The sequence below is a fragment of the Balaenoptera physalus genome, assembly GCF_965194825.1.
Source record: "Balaenoptera physalus genome assembly, chromosome: 20".
Classification (NCBI taxonomy): Eukaryota; Metazoa; Chordata; class Mammalia; order Artiodactyla; family Balaenopteridae; genus Balaenoptera; species Balaenoptera physalus.
Genome location: NC_138901.1, coordinates 45025919 through 45048783, shown reverse-complemented (window position 1 = coordinate 45048783; position 22865 = coordinate 45025919).

The following is a 22865-nucleotide window of genomic DNA, read 5'->3' as shown; positions in this document are numbered from 1 at the left end:
ATATTTGCCATATATGTACATGACATTGAATTCGAATCCCAAATATATGAAGAACACCTGCAAATCAGTTTTTAAAAAAGCAACCCAATAAAAAGAAGGCAAAAGAGTGGAAGAGACAGCTAACCAGAAGGGATATTCAAATGACCAGTAAAGCTACAAAAATATGTTCAGCCTCATAAATCATCAGGAAAATGGAAATTTATACCTCAACACCACTCACACCAGAATGGCTAAGTAAGTAAGATTGAAAATACTAAGTGTTGACAAGAGTATGGTTAACTGGAACTCTGATACATTCTGGTAGGATTGTAAATTACTACAGCCATTCTGCAAAACTATTTGCTAGTATCTACAAAAACCCATGCATACTGGTTACTTTATAACCCAGTAATTCCACTCCCAGGAATAGACAAAACAGAACTGCATACATATGTATGTGCACCAATGAACTGTAAGCATATGTTCACACATGGTACTAGAACATTTATAACAACATTATTTGTGGTAGATCCAAACTTGGAAACTACTCAAATACCAACAGGAAAATGCATAAATAAATCATGGTATGTTTACACAAAGGACTATTAGACATCCTGCTACTTTACCAAATTCATTAGCTCTAGTAGTTTTCTGGCAGCATCTTTAGGATGGGCAGAAGACCTAAATAGAATTTCTCCAAAAAAGATATACAGATTGCCAACAAACACATGAAAGAATGCTCAACATCATTAATCATTAGAGAAATGCAAATCAAAACTGCAATGAGATATCATCTCACACCAGTCAGAATGGCCATCATCAAAAAATCTACAAACAATAAATGCTGGAGAGGGTGTGGAGAAAAGGGAACCCTCTTGCACTGTTGGTGGGAATGTAAATTGATACAGCCACCATGGAGAACAGTATGGAGGGTCCTTACAAAACTAAAAATAGAACTACCATACGACCCAGCAATCCCACTACTGGGCATATACCCTGAGAAAACCATAATTCAAAAAGAGTCATGTACCACAATGTTCATTGCAGCTCTATTTACAATAGCCAGGACATGGAAGCAAACTAAGTGTCCATCGACAGATGAATGGATCAAGAAGATGTGGCACATATATACAATGGAATATTACTCAGCCATAAAAAGAAACGAAATTGAGTTATTTGTAGTGAGGTGGATGGACATAGAGTCTGTCATACAGAGTGAAGTAAGTCAGAAAGAGAAAAACAAATACCGTATGCTAACACATACATATGGAATAAAAAAAAAAAATGGTCATGAAGAACCTAGGGGCAGGATGGGAATAAAGACACAGACCTACTAGAGGATGGACTTGAGGACACGGGGAAGGGGAAGAGGAAGCTGGGACAAAGTGAGAGAGTGGCATGGACATATATACACTACCAAATGTAAAATAGATAGCTAGTTGGAAGCAGCCGCATAGCACAGGGAGATCAGCTCGGTGCTTTGTGACCACCTAGAGGGGTGGGATAGGGAGGGTGGGAGGGAGGGAGATGCAAGAGGGAAGAGATATGGGGATATATGTATATGTATAGCTGATTCACTTTGTTATAAAGCAGAAACTAACACACCATTGTTAAGCAATTATACTCCAATAAAGATGTTTTAAAAAAAAAAAGGACTATTAGACAACAATGGGCATGAACAATTTACAACTATATTTAACAATTTGGATGAATCTCACAAATGTAAAGTTGAATGAAAGAAGACAGACATAAAGGGGCAGGCAATATGATTCATATTATATAAAGTTCAGAAACATGTAAAAACCAATCTTGATCAATGTCAAACAGCATAATCACCCTTAGAGTGGATAGCAGGGAAGAGAGCTTGGTGAATGGAGTGCTGTAATATTCTGTTTCTTGATCTGCCTGCTGATTAGGCAGATGTGGTTAGTTTGTGAAAATTTACTGGGCCATTCACTTATGACATGTGCACTCTTCATATGTATATTGCACTTCAATAAAAAATTAAAGACATATTAAAATGTTCATGAGAAAAAGAGTGACTAAAGGAAATAGAAGGAAATAGTTATCAAGACATATCATAAAGTTACAACAATGCAAAATGTATGGTATTGGTACAGACTACCAATGATCATTGGAATACAATAGGAAGCCAAGAATTATACCTTGGTACATATACAAATTAATTATATTATTAAGATGGTATTTTGGGGACTTCCCTGGTGGTCCAGTGGTTAAGACTTTGCCTTCCAATGCAGGGGGTGTGGGTTCGATCCCTGGTCGGGAAGCTAAGATCCCACGTACCTCGTGGCCAAAAAACCAAAACATAAAAACAGAAGCAATACTGTAACAAATTCAATAATGACTTTAAAAATGGTCCACACCAAAAAAATCTTTAAAAAAAGAAAAAGATGGTATTTTGGATCAGTGAGGACAAAGATAATTATTCAACAATAGTGTTGGGACAATTTTTCAACTAGTTAGAAGGGAAAAAAACTAAATACCTTCCTTAAACCAGTACTAAATACTAAATAAAGTCCAGAAGAATTCAACATATATACATATATTGTAGGTCTTTAAATTATTTGCTATATAAAAATAATTATATAAACATGAAATCATAAATAAGTAATAGGAAAATGCAGGTGAGGCTATTTGGCAGTGAGGGATGAGGGAGATTTTCCAATATAAAAAACAATGGAAAAACTACGGGTAATGCATCATAAGTGAAAATAAAATGTAAGTTAAAGACTGGAAGGAAAGATCACCTATAATGGCAAAGGACTGATGTCCTTTAAATATAAAGAGCCCTTTCTAAATAAAATAATAATAATAATAATAATAATAATAATAATAATAATAATAATAATAATAATATAAATACACTCCAACAGCAATATATACAAATTACGAAAGTATACAGTCTACAAAGTGAGAGACAGAAATGTCTAATACATTAATAAAATTATTTTCTTTCAGTGGTAATTTAAGAATACTAATGAGGACAATAACGAGATACAACTTTTCACATACCAATCCCACTTTTGACGATACAACCCAATATTGGTGAGGATGAGATGAAATAACAGGATTTTAAATTAGCACTTCCATTTTGAAAGATAATTTGGCATATACATAAAAGTCATAAAATACTTGTACTGGTTGACCAGATCATTCCACTTCCAGGATTTACTCCTAAGGAAATCATGAGAGATGTCATCAAAGAGTTATGTAAAAGAAGATAAATTGCAGCGCTGGCTATGATTCTAAAAAAGAATTGAAACAAACTCAGTGTGTAGGAAGAAGAGACTAGTGAAACGGAATAGAAAAATAGGCAGCCAATCAAATTTAAAGAAAAACAAGAAATGTCAAAGCCCTTTTGGGTCTGGAAAAGGCCACCAGAACTCCTGCCTCCCCCAGACCTTTGGGGATTCTTGATCAAATTCTGCTTTGCCATTACAGGCATTTCAGTGGAAAAGTTTGGAAGCTCTTGTAGTCATGATGATCTGCCAACACGGGACTTTTAAAGCCCCGTGGGAGTTGTTTATGTGGAGAATGTTCCATTTACAATGTTTACATGGATATTCAATGTGTTAAAATTACACATTTTAAAAATAGAAACCCAACTCTCCTTAAGCCTTTCAGCTTAACTTGTAAGCCCTTTCTTTCTATCAATAAACCTAATAATACAACCCAAATAGTAAACACTCAAGAATCATATTTTTAAAGGGCAAATAGGCTGTGTTATGGAAAAAAGACAGGACATAGTATATGTACAGTATATTTTGATCCACATATACACTCCGTGATGTTTATAAAGAGTAATGAGATTAATGGATGATTTTCAATTTTTAATTTCTATGGTTTTGAATTGTTTGAATTTTGAAAAATGTGTAGGTGTTACTTTTATAATTATAAAACAATAAAGCTATTTTCATTTTGAAAAGAAATGAAGCAGAAATAAGAATGATGTTCCAATAGTGATTTCCTTTTTAAAAATCGTTTTTGGTAAGGGAATGCCTTTTCAAATGAAATCTTACATAGGAAATTAGGACAGTTGCTGCCCCCATATTTGCGGGCTCCACATCTGCAAAGAACTTGAGCATCTGTGGATTTTGTTATCCACAGGGGTGGGCGGGTCCTAAAACCAATCCCTTGCGGATACTGAGGGAAGACTGTATTTAAAAAAAAAAAAAAAAAAGACAGCTCTATTGAGTAAGAGTGGCAAATGAAGACCTCACCTGCTTGGTCTCCTTAACCTCCACCAGCCACTCATCTTCTCCCCTACCTTGGCCCCCAGAACCTGAGACATTCCCAAAATAGCCCAATGCATCATGGGACTTAATTTAAAACTCTTACTTTTGATGGCCATTCACTGGTACAGTAAGCCTTTCACGGATTACTCTTAAGTGTTAAAAGTAAGTTATAAGAGAATTTTTCGAGTGTGACCCCATTTTCTGAAACTCCCTATATACCATATAATTATATATACATCTGAATAAACATATAGGCACTGAAAAGTAGTGGAAAGAAAGATACCAGAGTGTAAAATCTTTTTATATCTGAATGTGGAACCAAGGCTGTCTTTTATTTTTATATTTTTTGCTCATCTGTATTTTCTAATTTTCCTACAATGAACATGTATTGCTTTTGCAATAAGGAAAAAAATGCAATTTTTAAAGGGTGATTAGGAGTCGAGAGAATGATTTATTTTAGACACAGTCTAGTGTTATTTTTCTGTCAGTAAGAGATCCAGGTGATATTTAAGAATTATGACTTTAGGTCAAATTACTTTCGTTAAAGAAAAAATGCAGCAGTACTTTATTCTGACGTATTTTATGTACAATAAAAATTTCAAATCCAAAGTGTATAGCTGGATGAATTTTGGCATATATATATATGTGTATATATATATATATTTTTTTTTTTCTTCCTGTGAATGTAATTACTTTTTTGTTCCTCTCTTCAACTTTATATCTAACTCTGGATGCTGCTTTAAAAAAAAAAAAGTTTTATTGAGGTATAACTGACTTACAACACCTGTACGTTTTAAACATGTATAATTTAATCAATTTTAACATGAAAAATAGGGTCAGTTATTCCTGGATTTGAATTCTGGATCTGGATCTTTCTTGACCTTGGATAAATTATTTAATCTCTTTGACCTCAGTTTTCTCACCTATGGCTTATATACTTATCTTGCAGTGTTTTTAAGAAGACAAAATAAATCATGTGTGTAGCTATGCAGTGCACCCCCTGGCATGCACTAGGGGCCCAATAAATAATAGCTGCTGCTTGGTTCTCACACACCTGTTTCCAAATAAGGAGTCGGAGACACAGTGAGGTTAGAAATGTGCTTATGGTCACACAGCTGAGTAGAGAAGGCAGCTGACCGCTCGACCTGACTCTTCATGTTGGAAAACGTTAAAGTTGCCTTCTCCTTGAAGGGATTCCCCCAAACCGTATGAGAGTGGTTCTCTTGACCGGGAAGCTGGGAGAACAGTGCTTCTCCAGTGTTCCGTCTCCCTATCCTGCAACTCTGGCTTCAGAATGAGTGACGGGAACCAAACTACCAAGTTATTACCGAGTCCAAGGTCACTCACTGCACGACAGGCCAATAAATCAAGAGACGAGGTGTTGGGGAAGGAATAACGACTTTATTTGGAAAGCCAGCAGACCAAGAAGATGGTGGACTAGCGTGCCAAAGAACCATCTTCCTTGAGTTAGAATTCAGGCTTCTTTTATAGTAAAAGGGGAGGGGGTGTGGTTGGTTGTTGCCAACTTTGTGGTGCTGGAATCCTTTGTTCTTGCAGCTGTTCACGTAGGTCTGGTCAAAATGTTCCTTCAAACCTCCAACAAGACAAATGTTATTCTCTGTTCTGCAACTTTTTAATGGAAAAATGTTATACTGTACCTTGAAAGGTCAGACCCTTGAGAATGGGCTCTCCTGTATATTTCAGGCTACAGACAATATTCTTTTGCAAAAGATGCAGATCCAGCATGACTAAGCACAGGCAACAGAGCACAAGGGTTAGAGCTAAAGGAATAGATTCAATATGGAGTCAGGTTTGATCTTCTCGGTTACAGTGTTGCTTCAGGCAAGTTGTCCAAACCTCAGTTTCCTAATCTGTTAAAGGGAGAAATGAGATCAATAATGGCCACCTTTGGAGGCTCCGGTATCTCATCAAATGAGATAGCAGTTAAAACCAATTTTTAAAGTTCGGCAAATGTGATGCAATGGTTCAACATTAAGTTCTTTGAGAGAAAGAGCTGGAATTTCACCGCTGAAAGGACCTGAAGAATCACCATGTGCTAAGTTTCTAGTCCTCCTAGTGATGTAATAATAATAATCATACTTATTGATAAAACACCTATCATGTGTTGAGGGCCTACTAGGTGCATTACGAGGCAGTTTTCCAGATATCACTTCATCTATTCTTCATCACACCAGGCCAGGTAGACAGTACCAACTCAGTACCACTGTGCAGATGAGAAAACAAAACCCAAGAGAGTTCAAGTAAAATTTCCAAAGCTTCTCTAATAGTATTCCTCAAATTATTTCAGAAAATGAGCAACAATTCCTAGTTCATTTCATGAGCCCAGCAAAACTTTACTGCCAAAGCCTGTTAAGAATACTATAAGCCATGAAATTTCTAGACCAAAATTACCCATGAACATAGACACAAAAATTCTCAAAAAAGGGCAAATAGACTCTAGCAATATAAAAAAAAATGATAATACATCACAACCAACTGAGGTTTATCTTAGCAATGCAAGGGAGTTTCAACATTTAAAAGGACACTAATTCCCCACATTAAAAAAAAGAGAGAGAGAGAAAGATCATGTGATGATCATCTCAAAATATATGAGAAAATCATTTGATGAATTCAACATCAATTCATGAATTTTTTTAAAAAAAGGTATTTTGAGTATAAACTCAAAATAAAATGGAATACCTCAATCTGATCAAGGGTAATAAGAATTTAAAAGCCTACAAGTAACAGAATACATGATAGTACTAAGTTAAATACTTTCCACAAAGACTAGAACCAGAGCAAGAATATTTTCCCTTCTTCTACAAGATATTGCATTGGCTATCCTAGCCAGGATAATAAAGCAAGATAAATCCATAAAAAGCATACGGATTGGAAAGGAAGAAACAAAGCTATCTTTATCCACAGATAACATGATTGCTGATATATAAAATCCTAAGGGATCTATAAAAAATGAGAATTAATAACTGAATTTAGCAAGGATTCAGGATACAAGATGAATATATAAAAGTTATAATTCTGTATACCAGTGACAACCAAATGGAAGAAGAAATAAAAAGAATATCATTTATAATAGCATCTAAAGGCATAAAATACCTAGAGATAAATTTTAGAAAATATGTGCAAGACATCGACACTGAAAACTACAAGAAACTGAAACGAGAAATTAAAGAAAACCTAAATAAATGGAGAGCTATACCATGTTTGTGGGATAGAAGCTTAAAACACCAATTCTGTCCAAGGGTATCTGCAAATTCAATGCATGACAGTCAAAATTACAGCTGGCCTTTTTATAAAAACTGATGAACTGTTTGTAATTTATTTGAAAATGCAAAGCACCTATAATAGTCAAAATAATTATAAAGTTAGATACTTTCAGTACCTGATTTCAGGATTTAGTATAAAACTAGAGCAAGCAAGATGGCATGGCATTGGCATAGTCAAATACATCAGTGAAATAGGATAGAGAGTCCAGAGGTAGGCACGATCTGTTCTTCTGTCACAAACCGCTTCCACCACAAGGTGGCATCAGATAACACTGAGAGACGCCATTTCTGCTCAGTCCAGCAGATGGTGGCAGGCTCACACCGACCTCTAAAGACACCAAGTTGAATTTTCAGGCTCCTTTGTGTCCTGCGTGTCCCCTCCATATTTCTTTCCTCCAGTTGCCACTATCTCTGCCCAGCCAATCTGCCATACAGAACGGGGAAACTTAAATGGAAGAGGATGGAAACCCACCCATGAACTCTTGATAAGCAATATTTCCTACCTACCTCAACCCTATATCATGGGCATGATTTTCTTTATTTGAAAGATAAGCAAAGGGAAGCTCAGAGAGGGAGAATAGTTTCCTAAGCACTGAGCTAGAAGTGCTGGAGATGGGGCTTGAGTCTGATATTTCTTTCCACATAACACTGTCCAAATCTTGTAGGCCAAGATGCTCAATGTAGGATCTAATAGAAAAGTTCATGTTTACTGAGTGCTCATTGGCGCCGCATTGTAACTGCTTTACATGCATTAACTCATCCCATAGTCACAGCTAGATGAGACAGGGTCTGTTTTTATTCCCATTTTAAAGTTAGGTGGTGAAACTGAAGCACTGAGAAATTAACAAACTTTAGACGGTTACACCCTTGGTAAAAGCTGGAGCTGGCACTGGAAACCAGGGTTTGGATCTGGACCCCAGACCCATAACTACTGAACTATTTACTAAACGACCATTTTAACAAGCCTTGTGGGGAGTGGAGGAGGCCACTGGCTGTAGAGGAAGTCCCGGTCCATTTCTCCCAGGGGTGGTGAAAAATGAATGGTTTATCCCTCCACCGTGTCCTCTGCGGGGGGTGGGGGGAGGGCAGCGGCATTCAGGGCTTCACTGTTATCTCTGCCCCATGTCCCCAGTTCTTAGGAGTCTGCTAAGACCTATGACTATCCAACTGTCTAGCCAGCCAGTTTTTAATAAGTACTTAATGTCAACCAAAAAAATAATGCAGGAGGCATTATGCAAGAAAGAGTCAGGGGCTCATAAACACAAAAAGCCATGAGGTTGTTAAAAGTTGCCTGGTGAGAAAAGTGATGGACTCCAATGTGAGTCAGAAAATATTTGACCTTAAGGAATCACAAGTTGCTTTAGGGTAGGGGTGCAATAAGTACAGAGACTTTCACCAGTTATTTTAGGGTAAGGGTCCGAGAAGCATCTTGAGTCTCTGGCAGGTGTTCTGGATGACTTCATCATGTCAAAAGGTTAGATTCCATCCAGGCTGAGATGTGCATAAGTTACACTTTCTTAATGGTCTCCTGCCCAGCTCCGTTTTGGAGAGCTCTCTTAGCAATACCGACTCCATTTTGATTTTCCTTTCACGCTACCGAATGCCAAACATAAACCATGGAAACATTGCCTGCCTGCAAAGAGCTCTCATGTCGGGGGGAAGATCAGATGCAAATGCAGGCCAAAACGAAACCACAGAGAGAGAATTCTGTGGGTGACTAATCAGCATGTGGATGGCACCAAATTTTTGTCTAGTCGGGGAGGACTCCCTGGAGGAGGAGGGTCTTCCACTTGAGGCTTCAAGGGTGAGTAAGGCTTGAAGGGAAGAAGAGGTCAGCATACAGTCTTGGCCTAAGTGGGGAGCTTTGATGGGTATAAGGAGGTCGGCTAGACTGGTTGAAGGGTCCTAGGAGGAATGAATAGAAATAAGGTTGGAGGAGTGGGTTGGGGACAGATTGTGGAGGGTTCTGAGGACCTAAAAGAGGGCCTCTAAGTGTATTTTATACACTGATGTCTTATGATGGCTCGAAGCCACTGTGTAGGAAGGGTGTGGCTAGATAAAGGCAGTTCTTAGAAAGATTAATGTGAGGCAGCCTGTGCAGAAAGAGTGAAATTGAAAGGCCTGCAGAGGCAAGGCAGAAGGGAACTGAGGAGACATGTAAAATATCTCCTCCGTGGCAGGCATTAAGCACTTAGCATATATTATGACATCTAATCCTCCCAAGAGTCCTGGAAAATCTGTGCCATTAGCCTCTCTGTTTCACAGATGACTAAAGAAAGGTTAAGGAAGCTCCCCAAAGTTACCGGGCTTAAAACCAGCAGAGCTCAGATTTGAACCCACACAGCCCAAACACCAAAGCTCACTTTCTTAACCACTACACTATGTCACTGTTATACCACTGACCTAGAAAAATCCAGGCTGGCTAAGTCTGAGATAGTCACCTCATCTGGGATATCCGTTAAGGCTGAGGGTGGAGCGTGGAGGAAGGTATTTAGGACTTTACCCAGAAAGATGCCCCAGCACTCAAGATATTCAGTGTCTCTAAACAAAGAGTTGGAGGTTGTCGTGTGAGCAGAGCACCTGACAGTTAGCTCTTGATTGTAATGGAAGGGGCTAACATCGTACTTTTGATTGTTGAGGGATCCACTTCGAAGACATCCATCTTGGATAAACACATTGCTTGCTACACAACATGATAAAGGGCCAGGTCACCCCATCCACAAAGTTCCCCTTTTAGAAAGTTCTGGGGAACCTAGCTAACTGACCACTTGACTGACCCCAGTTTTCCCTTCCAAGCTTTCATTCTTTCTCTTATGTTTTAAATTCACCCAAAAAGAGTGAACCCATGAAACCCTGGGTACCCCACCCTCACCCCAATAAAGGCAGAACCCCAGGTCCGAGCTCTCTTTTTCTCTACTGGCAACCTCGCTGTGTGGCCCCAGCAGTGCCGTGTACCTTCCAGGACCTGTGAGTAACAAACCTTGTCTTTTCAAAGTCCCCTGATGGCTGTTGCTGAGGTGTGTCTTGCAGTCATAATAAGAACCACAATGGCCGGTCCAGCTTCAACATTGGCTCCGGTCGGGGAGATGTCTGTGGGGCTCCCACAAGGAGTACAGCCCAGGTGAGGTCCTGCAGGCACGGCTAGCTCATAGCATCAACAGGCTGAGACTGACACAAAACAGAAATACAGACCCAGACTTACAGAAATATGGAGAGTTGAGGACCATGTCTGGCTTGTGAATACAGAGTCTTTAGTAAGGGGTACTTGGTAGGGACTATTTTTTTGAGTCTGATGAAAGCCAGGGTGGCCCCAGGAGACAGAATCCATCAGAGAAGTGCACCAGCCTTGCCAAGGCTAAACATCTCCATCACCTGTCCCCTGAAAGGGAGATGAACCTCTTCCTGACACACCTGAGGTCCAGGTATACCTGAAGGCACAGGGTTAGGATGAGGAGGAAGCACTCCTAAAATGACATGGAAACTTTTCCCTCCAGCTCTTCAGGTATGCCTGGAGATATAAACTACATATTTAGTTGATTAATCTGGTCAGGCCAAGCTCCAAAGGGATCTCCCCAGAAGCAGGCAGAATCCTGTCTGAAGCTGCAACAACCATGGCATAACAGCTGGCAGGCAGCAAGTATCCTGTGAAGTTGACCAAATGCTGTGATGCATTTGGAACCACTGCAGGAAGACATGCGAGTGTATGTGGGAGAGAGGAATAGGAGGTATCAGGCCCCCGTGGGAGGAGGCTGGAAATGAGGCCAGTGGCAAAGCAGCATTTATAGCTCATGAGAATTCAGGGAAAACTGCCAAGTACACAGTTCTGTACTCTGTAGCTTTCAGAGTCTAGAAGTTTGGACTCCAGGGTGAAATGTGCTGTTGAGAGAAGAGACCTTTGAAATGGGGACAACAGCGAGGGAGACTGGTGATGTGGTGATGGTGATGGTGGCTCTAAGTGAGGCTCTGACCATTTTAGGCACCTGTGACAAACTCATGAAGAATCCTCACAAGCTGTGGAACTGAGCCGTCTTTTGAAGAGATCACATGTGAAGGGAAGAAGAAGTCTGGCCCGATGAGGTTGATCAGATGAGGATACCTTGGTTAGGAGAGGCAAAGTTTATTTTGATGCATTAGTCAGCAGAGGCTAGGTTGTGCTGTGTAACAAGCAGGCCCAAAATCTCCGTGACTTTACACCTGAAAGTTTACTTCTCACTCATGCAGAGTCCATTGCAGAGGGAGGACTCTGTCCCACATGTTCACACAGGGACCTGGCATCGGGAATATCACCAGTTCCTAAATGAGGGCAAGAAAGTGTAAGTCTCCTGAGCCTCCAGGGGGAAGTGATATCACTGCCATTCATTGGTCAGAACTAGTCTCATGGCCTCACCAAACAAAAGAGGAGCCAGGAGATGTTGAGGAGCAGATGGAAGGTCTGGTGACTATCACCGTCCCTGCCGCACTTAGCAGAGCCTGGCATCTGCCATTCAGAGAAATCTCTTGACCCTTGGAGAACACTAAATAAAAGGAGTTATTCTGAAAATAATGTGACACATGGAGGGTTAGCAATATTGCCTGGCCACTGCTCCTCTGGCCGACATTCACACGTGTGGGGGTGGGGTGGGGATGCACACCCACCCCCAGAGACACGTGCACATCGTGGAATCCAGGACCTCAGGAGCACAGGCACCCACGGTCCCCAGCAGAATGCTGCCAAGCTTCTCAGGGCAGAGACAGAGCCTAGCACCAGTGGATGTGTCTGCCCATATAGGTGACACACATGAGAGTCCACTCTACTAAATTGCGACTGGGGGACTATTTCAGGAGGCTAAGTTTCTTTGTAATGTGTGCGCAGGACAAGAGCTGGAGAACGTGACCTCTCGTTGAGTCAGTAAGGCCGGTGACACTCCGATCGCCTTGTGCCCATATGACAAATGGGGAAACTGAGATTTGGGAAGTTAACAGACTTTTCATGGTCACCAATTAAAGAATGGCAGAGCCTGTTGATCCCCTGGCATGATTCGAAAGCCACGCACTGCTTGGGAGGCATGAGATACATGGGAAAGATGGTGAGCTGGAGCCAGGGAGCCTGGGTCCTGGTACTGACCCTGCCATGACCTTCTTAAGTGGCCTTGGGCACATTTCCTATCTCAGGGCCCCTGGAAACCTGGCATTAGAACATGGCCCTCTTTCTCGCCTTCCAAGTCTTCTTGACAAGCTCCTTCACAGGCGGGGATGTCTTGGACTGCTGGGAATGGAAGGGGATGCTGTGTTAGAGGCCAGTGGGGCCAGGCGGACCCCTTGCCACTGTCCTCTGTTCCAGCCTGGCTGGCCCCCAGAAGCCACCAGCCTCAGCCCTGGGGTGGGGACATGAGAGGTCAGCAGTCAGGAACCTGCAGGCTGCCCCAGCTCCCCCTGCCCCTGTGGGGCTTCGTGTCCACGCCTGCGTGTCCCTGCACGTGTTCCAGCCCCACCGTAGGCCAGGCCCCTGTCCTGACAAGCAGCCTGACAAGTGAGGGAGGGGAAGCAGCGGGGGGGGGGGGGAGGATGGAGCCCAGGGGTGGGCAGAGGTGGCGTAGGGGGGAGCTTGTGGCCGGGTCTCAAGAGTTCTGAGTCCTCCACAGAGGGTCACTCTCGGGCCATCCCTGGCCTCCGCTGTCCTTGTCACTGAGCTCCCCCAGAAACTGGACCTCCAATCTTCATGCTGGGATTCAGCTCCCCTCTCCAACGCTCATGTCTCCTTTCTGGTCACAGAGCCCTCCCCATCGCTGGCCTGCATCTTCCCAGTCCCGAGCACAAATCCGTCCTCGGTACTAAGCCCCTCCCATGCCTGGCACTGCGCACCGTCCACTTTGTGGTGGTCCCTGACGCCGAGCCACCTCCCCAACCCCTGACACTTAGCACCTCCCAAGTCTAACAGCTAGCGTCTCCCTGACACTGAGCACCCCCGGCCCCCATCCTTACTCTGCCTCCCTCACACTTAGCCTGCCCTTGACTCTGAGCCCTCCTTCCCTGTCCTATCATCTCGCCGCTCTGCAGTCTTGGCTCCTCTGTTCAGATTCATCCAGAAGTTCCTGGAATTCTACTTTGCGGCAGTGACATTCCTGGGATGAGGTCATTCAACCACACATCCCAGACTCCTGAGTCGCTGTGTGTACCGTTTCCCCTCTACCCAATGTTCCTCCTCCCCCCACGGCCCTCAGCTTGACTCTCCCCATGGAGCCTCTGAAGTTTCAGAAGATCCCGGCACCCATCAGGGCTGTGTTCTCCAGCCTCCTGGGGTTACCTGTCCTTGACTATGTGCCATAAACCCCAGCCCCCGCAGATGATAGAAGCGCAACCCCCTCCCAGGATTACGATGCCTAGCCTAAGGTGTTACATTCTCCACGTCTCACTCCTCAGTCTGAAAACCTGCTCTGAGCTCTCCCTCCATCACCTTTGACCACTTCTCCTCACTTCTCCTGCACCCCAAAAGTGCTCTCAGCCTCCTGCCCTAACTCCCTAACTCAAGGCTCGGTGATGCTACTTTTGCTCTGTGAAGATTTCAGGAATCACCGCGCTGGAGAGCAAACAACTGAACGTTAAATCTCAGGCTCCATTCTTTTTTTTAAACTTTATTTATTTTATTTGTTTATATCTTTATTGGAGTATAATTGCCGTACAATGTTGTGTTAGTTTCTGCTATGTAACAAAGTGAATCAGCTATATGTATACATATATCCCCATATCCCCTCCCTCTTGAGCCTCCCTCCCACCCTCCCTATCCCACCCCTCTAGGTGGACACAAGGCACCGAGCTGATCTCCCTGTGCTATGCGGCTGCTTCCCACTAGCTAACTATTTTACATTTGGTAGTGTATATATGTCCATGCCACTCTCTCACTTCGTCCCAGCTTACCCTTCCCCCACTGTGTCCTCAAGTCTGTACTCTATGTCTGCGCCTTTATTCCTGCCCTGCCGCTAGGTTCATCAGTACCGTTTTTTTTACATTCCATATATGTGCATTAGCATACAGTATTTGTTTTTCTCTTTCTGACTTACTTCACTCTGTATGACAGACTCTAGGTCCATCCACCTCACTACAAATAACTCAATTTCGTTCCTTTTTATGGCTGAGTAATATTCCATTGTCTATATGTGCCACATCTTCTTTATCCATTCATCTATTGATGGACATTTAGATTGCTTCCATGTCTTGGCTATTGTAAATAGAGCTGCAATGAATATTGTGGTACATGAGTCTTTTTGAATTATGGTTTTCTCAGAGTATATGTCCAGTAGTAGGATTGCTGGGTCATATGATAGTTCTATTTTTAGTTCTTTAAGGAACCTCCTTACTATTCTCCATAGTGGCTGTATCAATTTACATTCCCACCAACATTGCAAGAGGGTTCCCTTTTCTCCACACCCTCTCCCGCATTTACTGTTTGTAGATTTTTTGATGATGGCCATTCTGACAGTGTGAGGTAATACCTCATTGTAGTTTTGATTTGCATTTCTCTAATGGTTAGTGATGTTGAGCATCTTTTCATGTGCTTGTTGGCAATCTGTATGTCTTCTTTGGAGAAATTCTATTTAGGTCTTCTGCCCATTTTTGGATTGGGTTGTTTGTTCTTTTGCTATTGAGCTGCATGAGCTGCTTGTATATTTTAGAGATTAATCCTTTGTCAGTTGCTTCGTCTGCAAATATTTTCTCCCCTTCTGAGGGTTGTCTTTTCATCTTGTTTAAGGTTTCCTTTGCTGTGCAAAAGCTTTTAAGTTTCATTAGGTCCCATTTGTTTATTTTTGATTTTATTTCCATTACTCTAGAAGGTGAGTCAAAAAAGATCTTGCTGTGATTTATGTCAAAGAGTGTTCTGCCTATGTTTTCCTCTGGGAGTTTTATAGTGTCTGGCCTTACGTTTAGGTCTTTAATCCATTTGGAGTTTATTTTTGTGTATGGTGTTAAGGAGTGTTCTAGTTTTGTTCTTTTACATGTATCAGGCTCCATTCTTGACTCCATCTGCCCCCACATCACGGGGTTCACCCTCTGAGCTGAGCCCCTTCCTCCTTCCACTGGGTGCCTCCTACCCCATTCTTACACCCTCTAATGGAAACTGAAAATGCTTCTCTAGTAAAAGTCATCACTGACCTAGGAAGTTCCCTTTCCACGTTCTAACATCAAGAAATGAGCTCTTTATTTCCAACCCTTCCTTCCTGGGGAGGCCTGGAGATCTGAGATTGCTAACATCAGGGCCTTGAAAGTACTTTCCCACATGGAATAGCAAGCTTCCTTCCTCACCCGGTGAGCTGGAGAATGGTTTCTGTTTGTTTTCAGTAGCACTTCTTTTCTTTTTTTCTCCTTTTGGACCAACACACACACATTTTCAAAGACACAGACCTCAATGACTCCTCCAGCATTGCTGGGTCTCTGGTCACAACACCTATATTGCCTCTGCAGAGGCAGGAAGGCAGAAGAGGAAAGACAGCAAAGGAAGTTGAATACAGACCCTTAGAGGCCAGGGGGAGCCTGGCTCTGGGTCTGTCCTAGGCACTTCTCATCTTCTCTGGGTGCAATACCCTCAGACATGCTAGTCAAAGGGTGGAGAATGTCCACAGAATCTTTGCGTGATTTCCAACTCTGATGATCTGAGATTTGCCTGTAAATCATGAAAATGAGCTCAAGGCCCAAGAGACATCTGGCTTTCAGGAAATTGAGATTATAAACTTGACTTCCCGGTCCAATAAGCTGACACTCCCAGGCAGAGGCTCTCAGCGGCAAGCGGACCAGTCTGACTTCTTCAAGAACACGCTGGGAGACGAAAAGAAAGAAAATAAACATTCACTGAATACCATTTATATGCCAAGTGATATTCAGGGATCTACATGCATTATCTCATCACTTTTTAAAAAATTGAGATATTATTTACACAATATTATTCACCCCTTTAAACTGTACAATTCAGTGGTTTTAGTATACTTACAAAGTTGTGCAACAATCACCATTATTTAATTCCAGAATATTGTCTTCACTCCAAAAAGTCATCCCATATCCAACAGCACTCATCCTCTCTGTTCCCAGCCCTGGGCAACCACTAATCTACTTTTTGTCTCTACTGATTTTTCTCTTCTGGACATTTTACATGCAATCTGGGACATTTTGTAATGGGTGTCTTTCACTTAGCATAATGTTTTCAAGATTTATCCATCAGTACTTTATTCCTTTTTATGGTTGAATAATAACCATAATAACCATTGAATGGATATACTATGTTTTGTTTAGCCATTCATCGGTTGATGGACATTTGGTTTGTTCCTACTTTCTGGAGAACGTGAATAATGAAGCTATCAACATTTGTGTACAAGTTTCTGTTTTGAAACATGTTTTCAACTCTCTTGGGTAGCTCCCCAGAATAGAATTGCAGGTTTATATGGTAACTCTATGGCTGACTTTCTGAGAAAATGCCAAACTGTTTTCTACAGTGGTTGCACCATTTTACCAGCAATATATGAGGGTTCCAGTTTCTCCATATTGTCACCAGCACTTGCAGTCACCCATCTTTTTGATTATAGTCATCCCTGTGTGTATGAAGTGATTCATCATTTTGGCTTTGATTTGCATTTCTCTGATTAATGACTAATGATGTTGAGCATCTTTTCACATGCTCATTGAACAGTTATATGTTTCTTTCCATATCGTTTTGAAGGTCATGCTCTTCTAAACCATCCTGCCAAACTCAGCCTTTTAGAGTGTTTAACCCATCTACATTTAATGTAATTACTGATGAGATAGGATTTAAATCTGCCATTTTGTTATTTGTTTTCTACATGTCTTATGTCTTTTTTGATTCTATTCCTCTATACTTTCTTTTCTCTTAAATGGATATTTTCTAGTGCACCTTTCAAATTTTCTTTTTTCTTTCACAGATCTTTTTAAAATTTATTTTCTTAATGCATGCATTGGGGATTGCAATTAACATCTTAATTTATAACAATCTAGTTTGGATTAATATTAAGTTAATTTCAATAGTATACAAAAATATTGTTCCTATATAACTTCATTCTTTAACCCCCCCTTTTTTCCTATTATTGTCATAAAAATCACATCTACATACATTATATGTCTATCAATACATATTTATTGTTAATTGCTTTACACAGTTTGTCTCTTAAATCAGATAGGAGAAAAATAGAAATGAAAAATACAAACAACACAAAAATAAAAAAATTTTAAAATACACGCATACTGTCTTTTACATTGACCTATGTAGTTACTTTTACTGATGCTTTTTATTTTGCCATGTGAATGTTAGTTTCTGCCTAGTGTCTTATTTCAGCCTGAAGGACTGACTCTCTTTAGTATTTCTTATAAGACAGGTTTACTAGCAGCAAAATCTCTCAGCTTTTATTTATCTGAGAATGTCTTAATTTCTCCTCCACCTTTGAAGAATAGTTTTGTCCAGTGTAGAACTGGTTGATAGTTTTTTCATTTCAACACTTTGAATAAATCACACCACTACCTTCTGGCCCATGTAGTTTTTGATGGCAAATAAGCTGTTAATCTTATTGATGATCTTTTATATGTGATGAATTACATCTCTCTAGTTTTCAAATTATCTCATTGTCTTTGGATTTTGATAGTTTGACTATGATGTGTCTCTTTGAGTTTATCCTACTTGCGGTGTTGAGATTATATTAGATGTGTAGATTAATGGTTTTCATCAAATTTGGGGATTTTTAGGCCATTATTTATTCAAGTATTCCTTCTCCCTCTTTTCCTCTCTCTCTCTCTCTCTCCTCTCTTTGAGAGTCCCATTACGCATATGTTGGTACATTTTTTGTTGTCCCACAAGTCTCCAAGTTTTGTTTAATTTTTTTTTCTCTTTTGCCTTCTGTTCCTCAGACTGGCTATTTTCAAATATACGTATCTTGTGCTTGTATCTTGTGTTTCCTGATTCCTTTCCCTGCCTACTCAAATCTGCTGTTGAACTCCTCTAATGAAATTTTCATTTCAGTTATTGAAATTTTCAACTTCAGAAATTCTATTCAGTTATTTTTATTAACTTCTACATCTTCATTGATAGTCTCTATTTGGTGAGATGCAATTCTCCTACTTTCCTTCAGTTCTTTAGATACGATTTTGCTAGTTTTTAAACATATTTAAAATACCTAGTTTAAAGTATTTGTCTACTAAGTCCAACGTCTGGTCTTCCTCAAGGACAGTTTATATTGACTTTTTTTTCCTGTGTATATGTCCTACATTCCTGTTTCTTTTCACAGCTCATATTTTTTGTTGGAAATGGACATTTAAAATAATATAATGTGGTAACTCTGAAAATCAGATTCTCCCCCCTCCCAAAGTTTTGTTGTTGTTTTATTGTTTGTTTAGTGACTTCTCTGAACTAATTTTATAAAGTCTGCATTTTTGTCACGTGTGCCCTCTGAAATCTCTTCTCAGTCAGCTTAGTTGCTATACAGTGATTGAACAGAAATTTTCCAGATGTCTAGAAACAGTAAGTCTCCCAGTCTTTGCTAAGAGCTCTGTGTGTATGTTGGGGTTCACCTTCAACGTCAACTGAGGTGTTTACAACTCCACCTTAGTTTTTACTTCCTGTTTGCTCGGTGCCTGAAGATTAGCCAGAGGTGAGAGCTTAGGGTCTTTTCAGGTCTTTCCTGAGCATGTGCACCGTTCTAGGCATATGTTTGACCTTCTAGATTCTGCATAGTTTTGTGAGATGTTGATAATCCCACTCAATGATCCGAAAACCGAGGCCCCCAAATGTTGAGTGATTTACATAAGATCTTCATCAAGCACTAGAGGCACTAGATTCTAACCCAAAGCCACACTCTTTCCTGCAACCTCCATGGGTGTTCCTCTTCTATGCTCATTGAGAATCCTGGCTTTAACCCAGCATGGAAGCCCTCTACACCAAGCTTGAGAATGAAAGGTGAGCTCTTGGGAGGTGGTAAGTACCTGGGAGTAGATACTTAAAATCTAAGTTGATTCTAAGGAATCTCAAGGATGGAAGAAGGAAGGCTTGACCCATGTGTGATAAGCAGGGGAAAACTACCTATGCATTCTCAGGACTGAGGGAACCTTCAAGGACATCACATGTGACTCCAGCCCTGTCATTTGTTGGGCCCTCACTTACAGGTAGCTGGCCCCATGACAGGCATTTGCTTAGGAACAGTAGATGAGTTCCTAAGGTAGCACAGGATTCCAAAGTCTAAGATCTTCACTCCTGAGATCAACTGAACTGCTTCTATTGAATCCCTTCCATAGAACCCTTAACAGATGGTCACCTTCAATGATGGGGAGCTCACTACCTTCCAGGGCAACGCTTTCCATCTTCAGATTCCTCTGCTTGTCAGATAGACAGCCCAGCACGGCAGAGTAGAGTCTTCAGAGCCTAGAGGTTTAGCTCTTGACTCCACCCTTCTATTCTGTGTGACTTTGCCAAGTCACTTCTTTTATCTGAACCTGTTTGCTCATCTGAAAAATGGAGAAAAGAATGCTTGCTTGGCAAGGCTGTTGGAGGATAGATGGCATAAAGCAATTCAACGTACTTGGTGGAAAGGCTCAGTAATAGCAGTTATTACTGAAGTTCTTCTGTATAAGGGGCTGAAGTCTGTGTCTCGGCAGTTTCCACCCATTCTTCCTAATTCTGTTCCTTCAACTCACTTCCCCAATTCGTACTTTCAGACCGTCATATACAGCAATTGCTTTGCTTCTTTTTATTTAGGCTAAGTCACTCTACTACCGAAACAACTCCCCAGACATGTGGTCTTGACTCCTTTCACCACCCTCTTTCCTCTTCTTGAAAGATAAGACTTACTCTCCCCCATGCCCAGAGTGTTGGAAGGTCTAAAGGCTCTTCTGACCAGCAGAAAGAGAAAAGTGAGTCTCTTACTCTCTCATTCCAAAGCTTCTACTCCTAGTAATGCAGTCCAAGGTACCTTCACTTTTCTACTAGTTATGCCACATTGTGGGACTATCCAGGTCCTCTAGTTTGCATTTATATTTGTGGAGTACAAGGTCAATATCTTTCCCATCTCTGTTAAAATGCATCTTATTAGAGTCAGCACATGTCCCAGGCTGCTGGAGGCCTGATTTTCACATCCATCTCAAAGCCTACTAATTGGCAAAGTTGATGGGAATAAATCTGAAAAAATTATCTGAATCCCTCCCACCCCGAATCTCTCCATAGCCTTCTACTCACCAACTGCGGGTGTCTTGGGTAGATGAGCACCCGAGGCTATTTCAACAAGAAACAGGACTGGGGGGCCTAAGAGATGCTAAATTTAAAAGTCCATGGGTGTTCATTGGTCACCTGGCATATAGCAGGCACTTGCAGACTCAGCGCCATGTGACCCTCAACAGCCCTCAGCAGAGGACATCATAAACCCATTGACAGATGGGCGTTGATGAGGTCAAGTGATGCGCAGAAATTCACACAGCTAATAGCTACAGGGATTGGGCAGAAATCTGGGTTTATCTGACTCTGGAACCTATATTCTTTTCCCGATATTTTCCATGTTCCCTATTTGGCTAATGGCGTTTATGAGTACTTCCTAAACTTCAAAGTGGGTAGAAATCAGCTGGAAGAATTGTTAAGAATAAGATCCACCCTCACTCTCCGAATTCTGATTCACTAAGTCCAGAGCGAGGCTTGGACACCAGATTGACATATACACACTACTATATATAAATTAGATAACTAATAAGGACCTACTGTATAGCACAGGGAACTCTACTCAATACTCTGTAATGTCCTATATGGGAAAAGAATCCAAAACAGAGTGGATATATGTATATGTATAACTGAATCACTTTGCTGTACAGCAGAAACTAACACAACACTGTAAACCAACTATACTCCAATAAAAATTAAAAAAAAGAAGAAGAAGAAGCGCTAGGTAATTCTGAGGCTAGTGGTTCACATACAACAGCCTGCCCTGCTGCCCCAGCCACTAGTTCTCAAAGTCAGTTTTCAAGCACTGCCCTGTGGCAGCTTCGGCTGCTTCCTGCCCAGGCCAGCACAGATAACGACCGCCAACCTCTCCTGGAGGGGAGAGGGGAGACTGTAAGAACCCTCCTCAGCCACTGCCTCTTGTTGCTTCCGTGGGATTTTTCGGCCTGGACCCTAAATATTGCCTCTTTCTGTGATTCTTTGATTCACTTTCCAGATCTGGCCAGAGGAAGCGGGAAAACCCAGGCGTGGATGTTGCAATAGTAGATTGTTTTACACGACTGGAGTGTTCTCTGCATCCTGAGATCCCCACACTAGAAAATGAGACATTCCTGGGCTGCCCGCCAGGCCTTGTCCACAATCACAAGCATTTATGCCAGAAACAAATGGCTCTTTGCCCTCCATGGCCCATCTGGCTGTTTCCTTCCTACCCCCATGCCCACGGCACCAAGGCACTGAATCAGATCTTAGCATTTCAAGAGGCTTGCTTCATGGGATGGCATCTCGTGGACTTCCCTATCTTCACCTGCTATCACGCAGGCCTGTTCCTTAAAGGCACCCCTCTTGGTCACAAGATTAAAAGAGAAAACTGCTTCTTCCTTCCTTTCTGGTTATGAGTAATGATTGACTCTTTCTCGTGGTCACTATGTGGTGACCGTTTCTGCAGAAAGAATCTAAATTTAATGAGAAGTTCCTGGACTCTCTGACTACATTCTGTGTGTTCTCTACGGCAGAAAAGATTCAGAGAGACCGGGTTAAAATGCCTGTGTGACTTTGAACCAGCTACCTAACCCCTCTGAGATCCAGTTCCTTTATCAGTAAAATAGGGATAACAGTCCTGCCTCTTGGTTAAGAGAACGGAATGAACATGTAGTTCAAAGGGCTCAACAAAGTTGCTGGTGCGTAGTAGGGGCTCTGTGTACCCTTGTACCTTGTCATCATTCACATCTTGCTACACAGTGTGGTCCCCAGAGAAGCAGCATCTACATCACCTGAGATCTTGTTAGAAATGCAGGATCTTATACGTCACCCCAGACCTATTCAATCAGAATCTGTATCTTAACATGTTTCCTGAAGATTCAAATTATATTAAACTTTGAGAAGCAGTGATGAATTCACTATCCAACAGGGTGGGGAGGCTGGGGATGTGTACAGCAACAGCTTTCTAAGCAACCTGTTCATCTCTTTTGTACTGCTCATTATCCCTGCCAAACTGTGCCATATTCATCTTGCATCTTCCTGGGGTAGTGATCTCACTTAAACAGAACTCTGGCCTGGTCACTCTCCTGTGTATTGACAGTTCCCTGTTGCCTAAAGGATAAAGGACTTACTCCTTGGAATGGCATTCAAGTCCCTTCCCAATCTTGCTCTAGCCAACATGGGCAATGTCTGTCATTTTCC